We start from the raw sequence: 13,399 nt of genomic DNA on the forward strand, positions 1-13,399 counted from the left end.
CCGACATTACATTTATGTTCACACACACTCATTGCTAGATGTCGGTGCTCATACTCTTTCACTGTAATATGCATGCTAGTTTATTTTCTTTTTCCTGCTTTCTTCTTGTGTGTTTGCTAAACCTTAAGAAAAACAAAAAATTAGTAGTAGTTTACTTTTCTGCTGTAGTAGTAGTATTTAAAAAGAAAACACAAAAATATTCCCGTTCTTCTTTTGCTTGTTGGGAGCTTTCCCGCGTAAGTAGTTTTATTTCTTTTCTTTTCTTTTGGGGTCAGTGGGAGAAGACAATGATTAAATTGTTGAAGTGGCTCTTATATGCATTATTGTTGATTTAACCCAGAGCCCATATTGCCTTGTCTTCTCCTGTTTATTGAATGCTCGCAGATTCCAGCTTAGTCCAATGCACGTGCACTCTTATTATTATTCACACCATTCGGTTGTGCAAGTGAAAGGCAATTATGATGACATATATGATGGACTGACTGAGATGAGAAAAGCTGGTATGAACTCGACCTCTTTTGTTTTTGTAAATATGATGAGCCCGTCGTTCCTAATTCAGCTTATTATGAATAAACATGTTTGCAATGACAATTAGAGATCATAGTTGCTTGTGGCATGCTTGATTAGCTATGAGTTATAATGATTTACCTTGCGTGCCAACATGCCATTGAGATGATTATGATGTGGTATGATAGGGTGGTATCCTCCTTTGAATGATTTAAGTGACTTGACTTGGCACATGTTCACGCATGTAGTTGAAACAAAATCAACATAGCCTTCACGATATTTATGTTCATGGTGGATTATATCCAACTCATGTTTGCATCCAATGTTTATTAATTTTAATGCATGTACATGGCTGTTGTCGCTCTCTAGTTGGTCGCTTCCCAGTCTTTTGCTAGCCTTCACCTGTACTAAGCGGGAATACTGCTTGTGCATCCAATCCCTTAAACCCCAAAGTTATTCCAGATGAGTCCACTATACCTTCCTATATGCGGTATCTACCTGCCGTTCCAAGTAAATTTGTATGTGCCAAACTCTAAACCTTCAAATAAGTATTCTGTTTTGTATGCTCGAATAGCTCATGTATCAACCAAGGTTGTCCTTATCTTCCGTGTTAGGCGGGTTATTCTCAAGAGGAGTGGACTCCGCTCCTCACTCACGAGAAAATGGCTGGTCGCCGGGATGCCCAGTCCCATGCTTTATGCAAACTAAATCAAAATTAATTGCAAACAAAACTCCCCCTGGGACCTAATGTATGTTGGAGACACTCGTTGTTTCGAGCAAGTCAAGGATTGATGCTTGTTGGTGGGTGGGGAGTATAAACTTTGCCATTCTGTTTGGGAACCGCCTATAATGTGTTTAGCATGGAAGATATCGCCATCTCTTGGTTGCTACGTTGACAATGAAAGTATACCGCTCAAAATACAATTTATCTCTATTTCAAAAACGAGCTCTGGCACCTCTACAAATCCCTGCTTCCCTCTGCGAAGGGCCTATCCATTAACTTTTATGTTGAGTCATCACCCTCTTATTAAAAAGCACTAGCTGGAGAGCACAGCTGTCATTTGCATTCATCATTCTTAATTTATATTGGGTATGACTATGATTGGATCTCTGTTACCATGAATTACAATGTCTAGTCAGTCCTTGATCTTTAAAGGTGCTCTGCATTTATGTTTTGCGGTCTCAGAAAGGGCTAGCGAGATACCATCTTGTTATATCATTTTATGGTTGTTTTGAGAAAGTGTTGTCATCCGAGATTTATTATTATGGCTTGCTAGTTGATTATGCTATTGATATGAGTAATTGTGAGACCTGAGAATTATTACAAATGTGGTTAGTTATGATCTATGCTGAAAACCTGAATGCTGGCTTGACATAGTTACAACAACAAGAGCAAACCGAGTTTGTAAAAGTTTTTCTTTCTTTCTTTCAGTTTGTCAACTGAATTGCTTGAGGACAAGCAAGGGTTTAAGCTTGGGGGAGTTGATACGTCTCCGTCGTATCTACTTTTCCAAACACTTTTGCCCTTGTTTTGGACTCTAACTTGTATGATTTGAATGGAACTAACTCGGACTGACGCTGTTTTCAGCAGAATTACCGTGGTGTTTTTTTATGTGCAGAAAACAAATATTCTCGGAATGACCTGAAACTCCACAGAACACCTTAGAAAAAATAATAATAAATCCTTGCCAAAGATGAAGACCAGGGGTCCCACAGCCTCTCCACGAGGGTGGGGGGCGCGCCCCCCTCTAGGGCGCGCCCCCTACCTCGTGGGCCGGCTCGATGCCCTCCAACGCCAACTCCAACTCTATATATTCACTTTCGGAGAGAAAAAAATCAGAGAGAAGAAATCATCGCGTTTTACAATACGGAGCAGCCGCCAAGCCCTAAAACCTCTCCGGAGGGCTGATCTGGAGTCCGTTCGGGGCTCCGGAAAGGGGGATTCGTCGCCGTCGTCATCATCAACCATCCTCCATCACCAATTTCATGATGCTCACCGCCGTGCGTGAGTAATTCCATCGTAGGCTTGTTGGACGGTGATGGGTTGGATGAGATTTATCATGTAATCGAGTTAGTTTTGTTAGGGTTGATCCCTACTATCCATTATGTTCTGAGATTGATATTGGTATGACTTTGCTATGCTTAATGCTTGTCACTAGGGCCAGAGTGCCATGATTTCAGATCTGAGCCTATTATGTTTGCATGAATATATGTGAGTTCTTGATCCTATCTTGCAAGTCTATAGTCACCTACTATGTGTTTTGATCCGGCAACCCTGAAGTGACAATAATCGGGACCACTCCCGGTGATGACCATAGTTTGAGGAGTTCATGTATTCACTATGTGCTAATGCTTTGTTCCGGTTCTCTATTAAAAGGACGCCTTAATATCCCTTAGTTTCCAATAGGACCCCGCTGCCACGGGATGGTAGGACAAAATATTTCATGCAAGTTCTTTTCCATAAGCACGTATGACTATATACGGAATACATGCCTACATTACATTGATGAATTGGAGCTAGTTCTGTGTCACCCTATGTTATGACTGTTACATGATGAACCGCATCCGGCATAATTATCCATCACTAATCCGGTGCCTACGAGTTTTCCATATACTGGTTCTCGCTTATTTACTTTCCCGCTGCTACTGTTACAATCACTACAAAATACCAAAAACATTACTTTTGCTGTCTTTACTTTTGCTGCCGTTACCACCACTATCATCTTACTGTGCTACTAAACACTTTGCTGCAGATACCAAGTTTCTATGTGTGGTTGAATTGACAACTCAACTACTAATACTTGAGAATATTCTTTGGCTCCCCTTGTGTCGAATCAAAAAAGTTGGGTTAAATACTCTACACTCGAAAACTATTGCGATCCCCTATACTTGTGGGTTATCAAGACCTTTTTCGGGCGCCGTTGCCGGGGAGCATAGCTCTATTCTTTGAGTAACTTGGGATTTATATCTTCTAGACACTATGAAGAACTTGAAAGACGCTAAGACAACAATTTATCCCTCAACTACGAGGGGAGGTAAGGAACTGCCATCTAGCTCTGCACTTGATTCACCTTCTGTTATGAGTAAGCTAGCGACACCTAAACCTGCTTCTGCTATTCGTTCCGATATGTTGCAAATTATTGATGATGCCACTTTTGCTATGCATGATAATTATGATGAAACTGCTTCTATGCCTGATACTACTGTTCCCCTTAGTGAATTTCTTGAAGAACAAATTGCTAGGTCTAGAGAAAGAGAAACTGATGAATCTGAATACGATGATGATAGTGATGATGAAAATATGCCTGTTATTCCTGAAGGTTATCTTTTTGACAAAGATTCTTCTTTAGCTATTTTAGCCTACAAAGATAGATATGAGCTTAAGAGGTTATTGATTAAATGGAACAAAGAATCACTTAGAGATAAAATGAAACCTGATCCTGCTTTTGCTACTTCACCTATCTGTGTTCCTGATAAGGATTATGAATTCTCTATTGATCCTGATATAATTACTTTGGTTGAAACTGATCCTTTTTATGGCTATGAATCTGAAACTGTTGTGGCACATCTTACTAAGTTAAATGATATAGCTGCCTTGTTCACTAAGGATGAGAGATCGCGTTACTTCTATATACTCAAAATATTTCTGTTCTCATTATAGGGTGATGCTAAGATATGGTTTAATTCTCTTGATTCTGGCTATGTGCGTAGTCCCCAGGATATGATTTATTAGTTCTCTGCTAAATATTTCCCTGCTCATAAGAAACAAGCTACTTTGAGGGAAATATACAACTTTGTGCAAATTAAAGAAGAGAGTCTCCCACAAGCTTGGGGGAGGCTTCTCAAGTTACTTATTGCTTTGTCTGATCATCCTCTTAAGAAACCTGAAATACTTGATATCTTTTATAATGGACTAACCGATGCTTCCAGAGATTACCTGGATAGTTGTGCTGGTTCTCTTTTCAGGGAAAGAACACCGGATGAAGCTGAAATTCTATTGAATAATATGTTGACAAATGAAAATAATTGGGCACCTCCTGAGCCAGCTCCTGCTCCAATTACTGAGCCTATTCCTAAACCAACTCCGAAGAAGAGAGGTGTTCTATTTCTCAGTCCCGAAGATATGCAAGAGGCAAAGAAATCTATGAGAGAAAAAGGTATTAAAGCTGAGGATGTTAAGAATTTACCTCCTATTGAAGAAATACATGATCTTAATTTACCACCTGTTGAAGAAGCATATGATCTGAATTCTTTATTCACTGAAGAACCTCCTGATCCCGATATCCCGACACAGGTAGTAAAGGTAAATTCTCTCTATAGATTTGATGAAGGTGATATCCCTCACTATAAGTCTGCTAGGGAATGCTTTGGTGAGTTTGATAATTTTATTGTCAAAAAAGAAAGTTTCAATGCTTATTTTGGTAGATAATTGAAATATGATTCCGATATGCTTAAATACTTGAGTGATTACATGGCTAATTTAGAGGTGAACTAAAACTTGTTAGCAAACATGCTTCTATGGTTACCACTCAAGTAGAACAGGTACTTAAAGCTCAAAAAGAAGTGCTTGATGAAATGAATAGTAAGAAAAATGATTATGCTGTTAGAGTGGCTACTAGAACTGGTAGAATGACTCAGGAACCTTTGTATCCTGAAGGCCACCCTAAGAGAATCGAGCAAGATTCTAAGAGAAATAATATTGATGTTCCTAGTTCTTCTAAAAAGAAGAGAAAGAAAAATGATAGAACTGTGCAAACTTCTAGTGAACCTATTGCTAAACCACATGATAATCCAAATGATATATCTATGTCTGATGCTGAAACACAATCTGGTAACGAACATGAACCTAATGAAAACACTAATAATGATGTTCATGATGATGCTCAACCTAGTAATGATAATGATGTAGAAATTGAACCTGCTATTGATCTTGATAACCCACAATCAAAGAATCAACATTATGATAAAAGAGACTTTGTTGCTAGGAAACATGGTAAAGAAAGAGAACCATGGGTTCTGAAACCCATGCCCTTTCCTCCCAAGCCATCCAAGAAAAAGGATGATGAGGATTTTGAGCACTTTGCTGAAATGATTAGACCTATCTTTTTACGTACGCGATTAACTGATGTGCTCAAAACAAATCCTTATGCTAAATATATGAAGGATATCATTGCTAATAAAAGAAAGATACCGGAAGCTGAAATTTCCACCATGCTTGCTAATTATACTTTTAAGGGTGGAATACCAAAGAAACTTGGAGATCCCGGAGTACCTACTATACCTTGCTCCATTAAAAGAAATTATATTAAAACTGCTTTATGTGATCTTGGAGCCGGTGTTAGTGTTATGCCTCTCTCTTTATATCGTAGATTTGCCTTGAATAAGTTGACACCTAATGAAATATCTTTGCAAATGGCCGTTAAATCAACTGCTATACCTGTCGGTATTTGTGAGGACGTGCCTGTTGTGGTTGCAAACGTTACTATTTTAACGGACTTTGTTATTCTTGATATTCCCGAGGATGATAGTATGTTTATTATTCTTGCAAGACGTTTTCTTAATACTGCAGGGGCTGTTATTGATTGCAACAAAGGCAATGTCATTTTCATATTAATGGTAATGAGCATACGATACACTTTCCGAGGAAACAACCTCAAGTTCATAGTATCAACTCCATTGGAAAAATTCCATCGATTAAATTTGGAGGTTTTGAATTCCCTCTTCCTACCGTCAAAAAGAAATATGATATACTTATTATAGGGGATGTGCATATCCCCGTTGAGGTAACTTAGTGTTATTCGAAATTTCTCCAGTTTCATGATTATCGGAATGGGTTTGTTAACAAGACTTGATCAACCTTGTTAGTGGATTCTTTTTTATGAGCATGAGATGGACGAAACTAGAAGCACAAACTTCTGTACCCTCTTTATACTTTCTATTAATTAGTAGAAATAAAGTAAAAATAGTATTTTTCTGTCTGTTTCCTGGCTTATCCGTGCAATATAAAAATATCCCAAAAATAAAAGTCCTCAGAATGCCATGCCAATTTAATATGATTATTTCGGGAATATTTGAGGATTTACTGTGCAAAAATTACCACGGGAGGAGCTGCCACCTGGCCACGAGGGTGGTGGGCACCCCCCCTCTAGGGCGCGCCCTCCAGCCTCGTGGGCCCATGGTGGCCCTCCTCCACTTATCCCAGCACCCATCTTCTTCCTCTGTCTCACACAAACCTGAAAAACCGACTCAAGCACGAGTTCCAGCCACTTTTGCTGTGATATTCGATCTCCTTGCTCAAAGCACCTCTCGCAAAACTGCTTGGGGAGATTGTTCCTTGGTATGTGACTCCTCCATTGGTCCAATTAGTTTTTGTTCTAGTGCTTTATTCTTTGCAAATTTGTGCTGCATAGGTGACCATTTTCTTGAGCTTGCATGTCAAACTTATATGGCTCCAAGTAGTTCCAATGCTTGGTATAGGCTCTAGGCACTTGTGGAAGTAGTTACTATCAGTTTTATTGAAGTTGGTTAACTTTTGTTTGAAGTTACTAAAAATTTTAGAATTTTTTAGAGAAAAACAATATGCTTAAGAAGATGTTCCAAGGAGGTTCCTTTAAGAAGCAAGGACCCAGGATTGCTATGCGTGATGCTGACGAGGATCCACCAAGAGACGCTCCAGTACGGCCTTGCGAGTGATAGTCAAAAAATTTTATGGACCGTGCGGGAATTAGAGAAGAATTTAAAGCGTATTTGCGCAATGCCGGTCTTGAGGATTTTGAGGCTAACAAATGCCCCCAGTATCATGATCTCACCAGTTCATTTGTGAGGAGGTTTGAGTATTCATCTTCGCGTAATTCTCCTTCAGTCATATTTGCTCTTTATGACAAATCTTATAGAATGGACTTAGAGGATTTCACTCTTGCTTGCAAACTTCCATCATGGGGCAGTATTAGGGATCCCCCTAAATCTGAATTTAGAAACTTTCTTGCTAGTATAACTGTAGGGGAATCCAGAGATATAACGCAGGGTACCATATGGAGCATTCACCTTCCTGCTATACATTATTTTTCTCTCTTCATCGGTAGATGCATAAATGCTAAGGATGAAGCATGTCACATGTGTTTCCCTCACCTCAGCATTCTCAGGAATGCTGTGTTAGGAGACCAATCTTATCATATGGGAGCCATTGTAGCTCGTAGGTTGCATCATAATAGATATAATGGAGATTTCTTTGGAGGAATTTATGCAACCCGCTTAGCTAATTTTCTTGAGATAGACATCCGTGAGGGTGATACGGAGTTGCCCACTGCATATTTAGATCACGACTCCATGGCTTCACATCATTTTGTCGAGAGGCCCGAATCACCTCTTTTATATCGTTTAATTTTTAACAAACGGCATGTTGTCCGTATTACTCTCCTTGCTCCTGCCCTTTTTGATTCACAGACAAAAGGAAGATAGACTATTACTAGAGAGGAGGCAGATGAGCACGAGAGGAGAGCGGAGGCAGCCCGACTCCACGCTGCAGCTCAGCAGGCTATAACTGTTGCACATCAGTACGACCCCAGCTACACGTACGGGTATCCGCCAGGCTGTCCCTGGCAATAGAACAACTTAGGCCAAAAGCCTAAGCTTGGGGGAGTACGTATTTCTCACCGACATTACATTTATGTTCACACACACTCATTGCTAGATGTCGGTGCTCATACTCTTTCACTGTAATATCCATGCTAGTTTATTTTCTTTTTCCTGCTTTCTTCTTGTGTGTTTGCTAAACCTTAAGAAAAACAAAAAATTAGTAGTAGTTTACTTTTCTGCTGTAGTAGTAGTATTTAAAAAGAAAACACAAAAATATTCCCGTTCTTCTTTTGCTTGTTGGGAGCTTTCCCGCGTAAGTAGTTTTATTTATTTTCTTTTCTTTTGGGTCAGTGGGAGAAGACAATGATTAAATTGTTGAAGTGGCTCTTATATGCATTATTGTTGATTTAACCCAGAGCCCATATTGCCTTGTCTTCTCCTGTTTATTGAATGCTCGCAGATTCCAGCTTAGTCCAATGCACGTGCACTCTTATTATTATTCACACCATTCGGTTGTGCAAGTGAAAGGCAATTATGATGACATATATGATGGACTGACTGAGATGAGAAAAGCTGGTATGAACTCGACCTCTTTTGTTTTTGTAAATATGATGAGCCCGTCGTTCCTGATTCAGCTTATTATGAATAAACATGTTTGCAATGACAATTAGAGATCATAGTTGCTTGTGGCATGCTTGATTAGCTATGAGTTATAATGATTTACCTTGCGTGCCAACATGCCATTGAGATGATTATGATGTGGTATGATAGGGTGGTATCCTCCTTTGAATGATTTAAGTGACTTGACTTGGCACATGTTCACGCATGTAGTTGAAACAAAATCAACATAGCCTTCACGATATTTATGTTCATGGTGGATTATATCCAACTCATGTTTGCATCCAATGTTTATTAATTTTAATGCATGTACATGGCTGTTGTCGCTCTCTAGTTGGTCGCTTCCCAGTCTTTTGCTAGCCTTCACCTGTACTAAGCGGGAATACTGCTTGTGCATCCAATCCCTTAAACCCCAAAGTTATTCCAGATGAGTCCACTATACCTTCCTATATGCGGTATCTACCTGCCGTTCCAAGTAAATTTGTATGTGCCAAACTCTAAACCTTCAAATAAGTATTCTGTTTTGTATGCTCGAATAGCTCATGTATCAACCAAGGTTGTCCTTATCTTCCGTGTTAGGCGGGTTATTCTCAAGAGGAGTGGACTCCGCTCCTCACTCACGAGAAAATGGCTGGTCGCCGGGATGCCCAGTCCCATGCTTTATGCAAACTAAATCAAAATTAATTGCAAACAAAACTCCCCCTGGGACCTAATGTATGTTGGAGACACTCGTTGTTTCGAGAAAGTCATGGATTGATGCTTGTTGGTGGATGGGGAGTATAAACTTTGCCATTCTGTTTGGGAACCGCCTATAATGTGTTTAGCATGGAAGATATCGCCATCTCTTAGTTGCTACGTTGACAATGAAAGTATACTGCTTAAAATACAATTTATCTCTATTTCAAAAACGAGCTCTGGCACCTCTACAAATCCCTGCTTCCCTCTGCGAAGGGCCTATCCATTTACTTTTATGTTGAGTCATCACCCTCTTATTAAAAAGTACTAGCTAGAGAGCACAGCTGTCTTTTGCATTCATCATTCTTAATTTATATTGGGTATGACTATGATTGGATCTCTGTTACCATGAATTACAATGTCTAGTCAGTCCTTGATCTTTAAAGGTGCTCTGCATTTATGTTTTGCGGTCTCAGAAAGGGCTAGCGAGATACCATCTTGTTATATCATATTATGGTTGTTTTGAGAAAGTGTTGTCATCCGAGATTTATTATTATGGCTTGCTAGTTGATTATGCTATTGATATGAGTAATTGTGAGACCTGAGAATTATTACAAATGTGGTTAGTTATGATCTATGCTGAAAACCTGAATGCTGGCTTGACATAGTTACAACAACAAGAGCAAACCGAGTTTGTAAAAGTTTTTCTTTCTTTCTTTCAGTTTGTCAACTGAATTGCTTGAGGACAAGCAAGGGTTTAAGCTTGGGGGAGTTGATACGTCTCCGTCGTATCTACTTTTCCAAACACTTTTGCCCTTGTTTTGGACTCTAACTTGTATGATTTGAATGGAACTAACTCGGACTGACGCTGTTTTCAGCAGAATTACCGTGGTGTTTTTTTATGTGCAGAAAACAAATATTCTCGGAATGACCTGAAACTCCACGGAACACCTTAGAAAAAATAATAATAAATCCTTCCCAAAGATGAAGACCAGGGGTCCCATAGCCTCTCCACGAGGGTGGGGGGCGCGCCCCCCTCTAGGGCGCGCCCCCCTACCTCGTGGGCCCCCTCGATGCCCTCCAACGCCAACTCCAACTCTATATATTCACTTTCGGAGAGAAAAAAATCAGAGAGAAGAAATCATCGCGTTTTACGATACGGAGCAGCCGCCAAGCCCTAAAACCTCTCCGGAGGGCTGATCTGGAGTCCGTTCGGGGCTCCGGAAAGGGGGATTCATCGCCGTCGTCATCATCAACCATCCTCCATCACCAATTTCATGATGCTCACCGCCGTGCGTGAGTAATTCCATCGTAGGCTTGTTGGACGGTGATGGGTTGGATGAGATTTATCATGTAATCGAGTTAGTTTTGTTAGGGTTTGATCCCTACTATCCATTATGTTCTGAGATTGATATTGGTATGACTTTGCTATGCTTAATGCTTGTCACTAGGGCCAGAGTGCCATGATTTCAGATCTGAACCTATTTTGTTTTCATGAATATATGTGAGTTCTTGATCTTATCTTGCAAGTCTATAGTCACCTACTATGTGTTATGATCCGGCAACCCTGAAGTGACAATAATCGGGACCACTCCCGGTGATGACCATAGTTTGAGGAGTTCATGTATTCACTATGTGCTAATGCTTTGTTCCGGTTCTCTATTAAAAGGACGCCTTAATATCCCTTAGTTTCCAATAGGACCCCGCTGCCATGGGATGGTAGGACAAAAGATTTCATGCAAGTTCTTTTCCATAAGCACGTATGACTATATACGGAATACATGCCTACATTACATTGATGAATTGGAGCTAGTTCTGTGTCACCCTATGTTATCACTGTTACATGATGAACCGCATCCGGCATAATTATCCATCACTAATCCGGTGCCTACGAGTTTTCCATATACTGGTTCTCGCTTATTTACTTTCCCGCTGCTACTGTTACAATCACTACAAAATACCAAAAACATTACTTTTGTTGTCTTTACTTTTGCTGCCGTTACCACCACTATCATATTACTGTGCTACTAAACACTTTGCTGCAGATACTAAGTTTCCAGGTGTGGTTGAATTGACAACTCAGCTGCTAATACTTGAGAATATTCTTTGGCTCCCCTTGTGTCGAATCAACAAATTTGGGTTAAATACTCTACCCTCGAAAACTGTTGCGATCCCCTATACTTGTGGGTTATCAGGTCCCGGCTTTTGCGTGCGAAGATGTAGCTGGTGGGACCCAGCAGTCAGGGGCGAATCGATTTTTTCGTAATATGGACGCACTTCCTTGTGTGCGAAGATGTAGCTGGTAGGTCCCAGTAGTCAGGGGGAACCATTTTTTTACGAAATACTGTGGCCCGTCCGGTGGGTCCCTGCTGTTAGGTGGAGGAATCATTATTTTCCGCATAATAAGGACACACTTCCTTGCTGCGGCCGTGGACCTAGCTGTCAGCCTCTCCACGTACGGTACTCTTTCGATGGAAGTTGGTCGTTGACCATATTGACCACGCCGCGCCGAGTGCACCAAGGCGGTGGATGACGGTGATGCTTAGGAAGGAGACGACACGAAGCCAGGGAAAACACGGTAGTGGATGCCCATGCGGAGGGAAGTACGAGGGTTCACTGGTTCAGCTGCGGTGTGAGGCTGCCGTCACTTCATAATAACAGGGGGTGTGGGTGAGTGGAGGGATGGCCTGGCCAGCGGTGGAAGTAGTAGGGGGCGGTGAGGCCTCCGCGGCAGCACAGCCGGTCACGGGAGGCAGGAGCAGGCGGCACGACCGGCGCTGCTTTAGGCGGCTGGAGCAAGAAGACAAGAGGTTGAAGAAGCACTACGGCCGTTGAATGGACATCATACGGTCACTGGAGCAAGAATCGTTCATATTGACTATGTTGACAGAGCCCTCCGTCCTCGTAAACTTAGTAGGCCCACAAGTCAGCCTCCCACTATGCTAGGTCCCAGCTAGTAGGGGGAGTATTCATTTTTTTGTGCGTAATAAGGAGGCACTTCCTTGCGTGTGAAGATATAGCTGGCGGGTCCGAGCTGTCAGCGGCGGGTACGTTTTTTTCATGAAATACAGAGGCCCTTTCGGTGGGTCCCAGATGTCAGGTGGAGGAATCATTATTTTTTGCTTAATAAGGACGCATTTCCTTGCGTGGGTCCATGGACCCAGCTCTCAGCCTCGCCATGTACAGTCCACTTCAGATACATGTCGGTCGTTTACCACGTTGACCATGCCGTGCCGAGAGCACCAGGGCGAGGCCTAGGAAGGGAACGACACGGAGCCAGGGAAGACTCGGTAGTTGTTTCCCACACAGAGGGGAGTACGTGTACGAGGGTTTACTGGTTCGTCTGCCGACGCCGGAGAATAACGGCAGGTGTGGGTGAGTAGAGTGATGGCTAGGCCAGCGATGAGAGTACGGTGCGGCGGTGAGGCCTGCGCGGCAGCACAGCCGACGGCGGGAGGAGGGAGCAGGCAGTCCCGCCGGCATTTGTTTGAGCGGCTGGAGCAGGACGAGCAGAGATTGAAGAAGCACGACGGCTGTTGGATGGACATCCAACAATCACTGCTTGTACGTCAACCTTTTTTTAGGGAAGCCTGAAATCTGTGAAAAACAGCATACAACCCATCTGCCATTATTTCTAATAATTTACAGCCCATTTGCTAATTCTTAAGGTTTTTTTGAGCCCATATTCTTTTTGTTTGCATTACAGCCCATATTGTGGCCACGGTTAAAAAATTATACGAAATTTTGCATATTTCGATGCGGTCCGAACTGTTTTTATCCCGAAATTTCGAGTCAAATTCAAACTGACTTTAAAAATAAATGTCAATTTTAAAAATAAATTTTGAGTGCGACCTCTTTGTCAATTTAGATAAGCCTTTCTGTATCACATGGATGTGACCTATAGTATGGTGTAGAAAAGTGATGAAAGGTATTTGTTGGAATTAATTTGGCAGCAAAAGTTTATCAAGTTTTTTGCCTAGCTAGCTATTTCTAGAATTTCTGCTGTTGTACTTTTGTGCCATCT

Source organism: Triticum dicoccoides, chromosome 2A (genome assembly GCF_002162155.2).
Source record: "Triticum dicoccoides isolate Atlit2015 ecotype Zavitan chromosome 2A, WEW_v2.0, whole genome shotgun sequence".
Classification (NCBI taxonomy): domain Eukaryota; kingdom Viridiplantae; phylum Streptophyta; class Magnoliopsida; order Poales; family Poaceae; genus Triticum; species Triticum dicoccoides.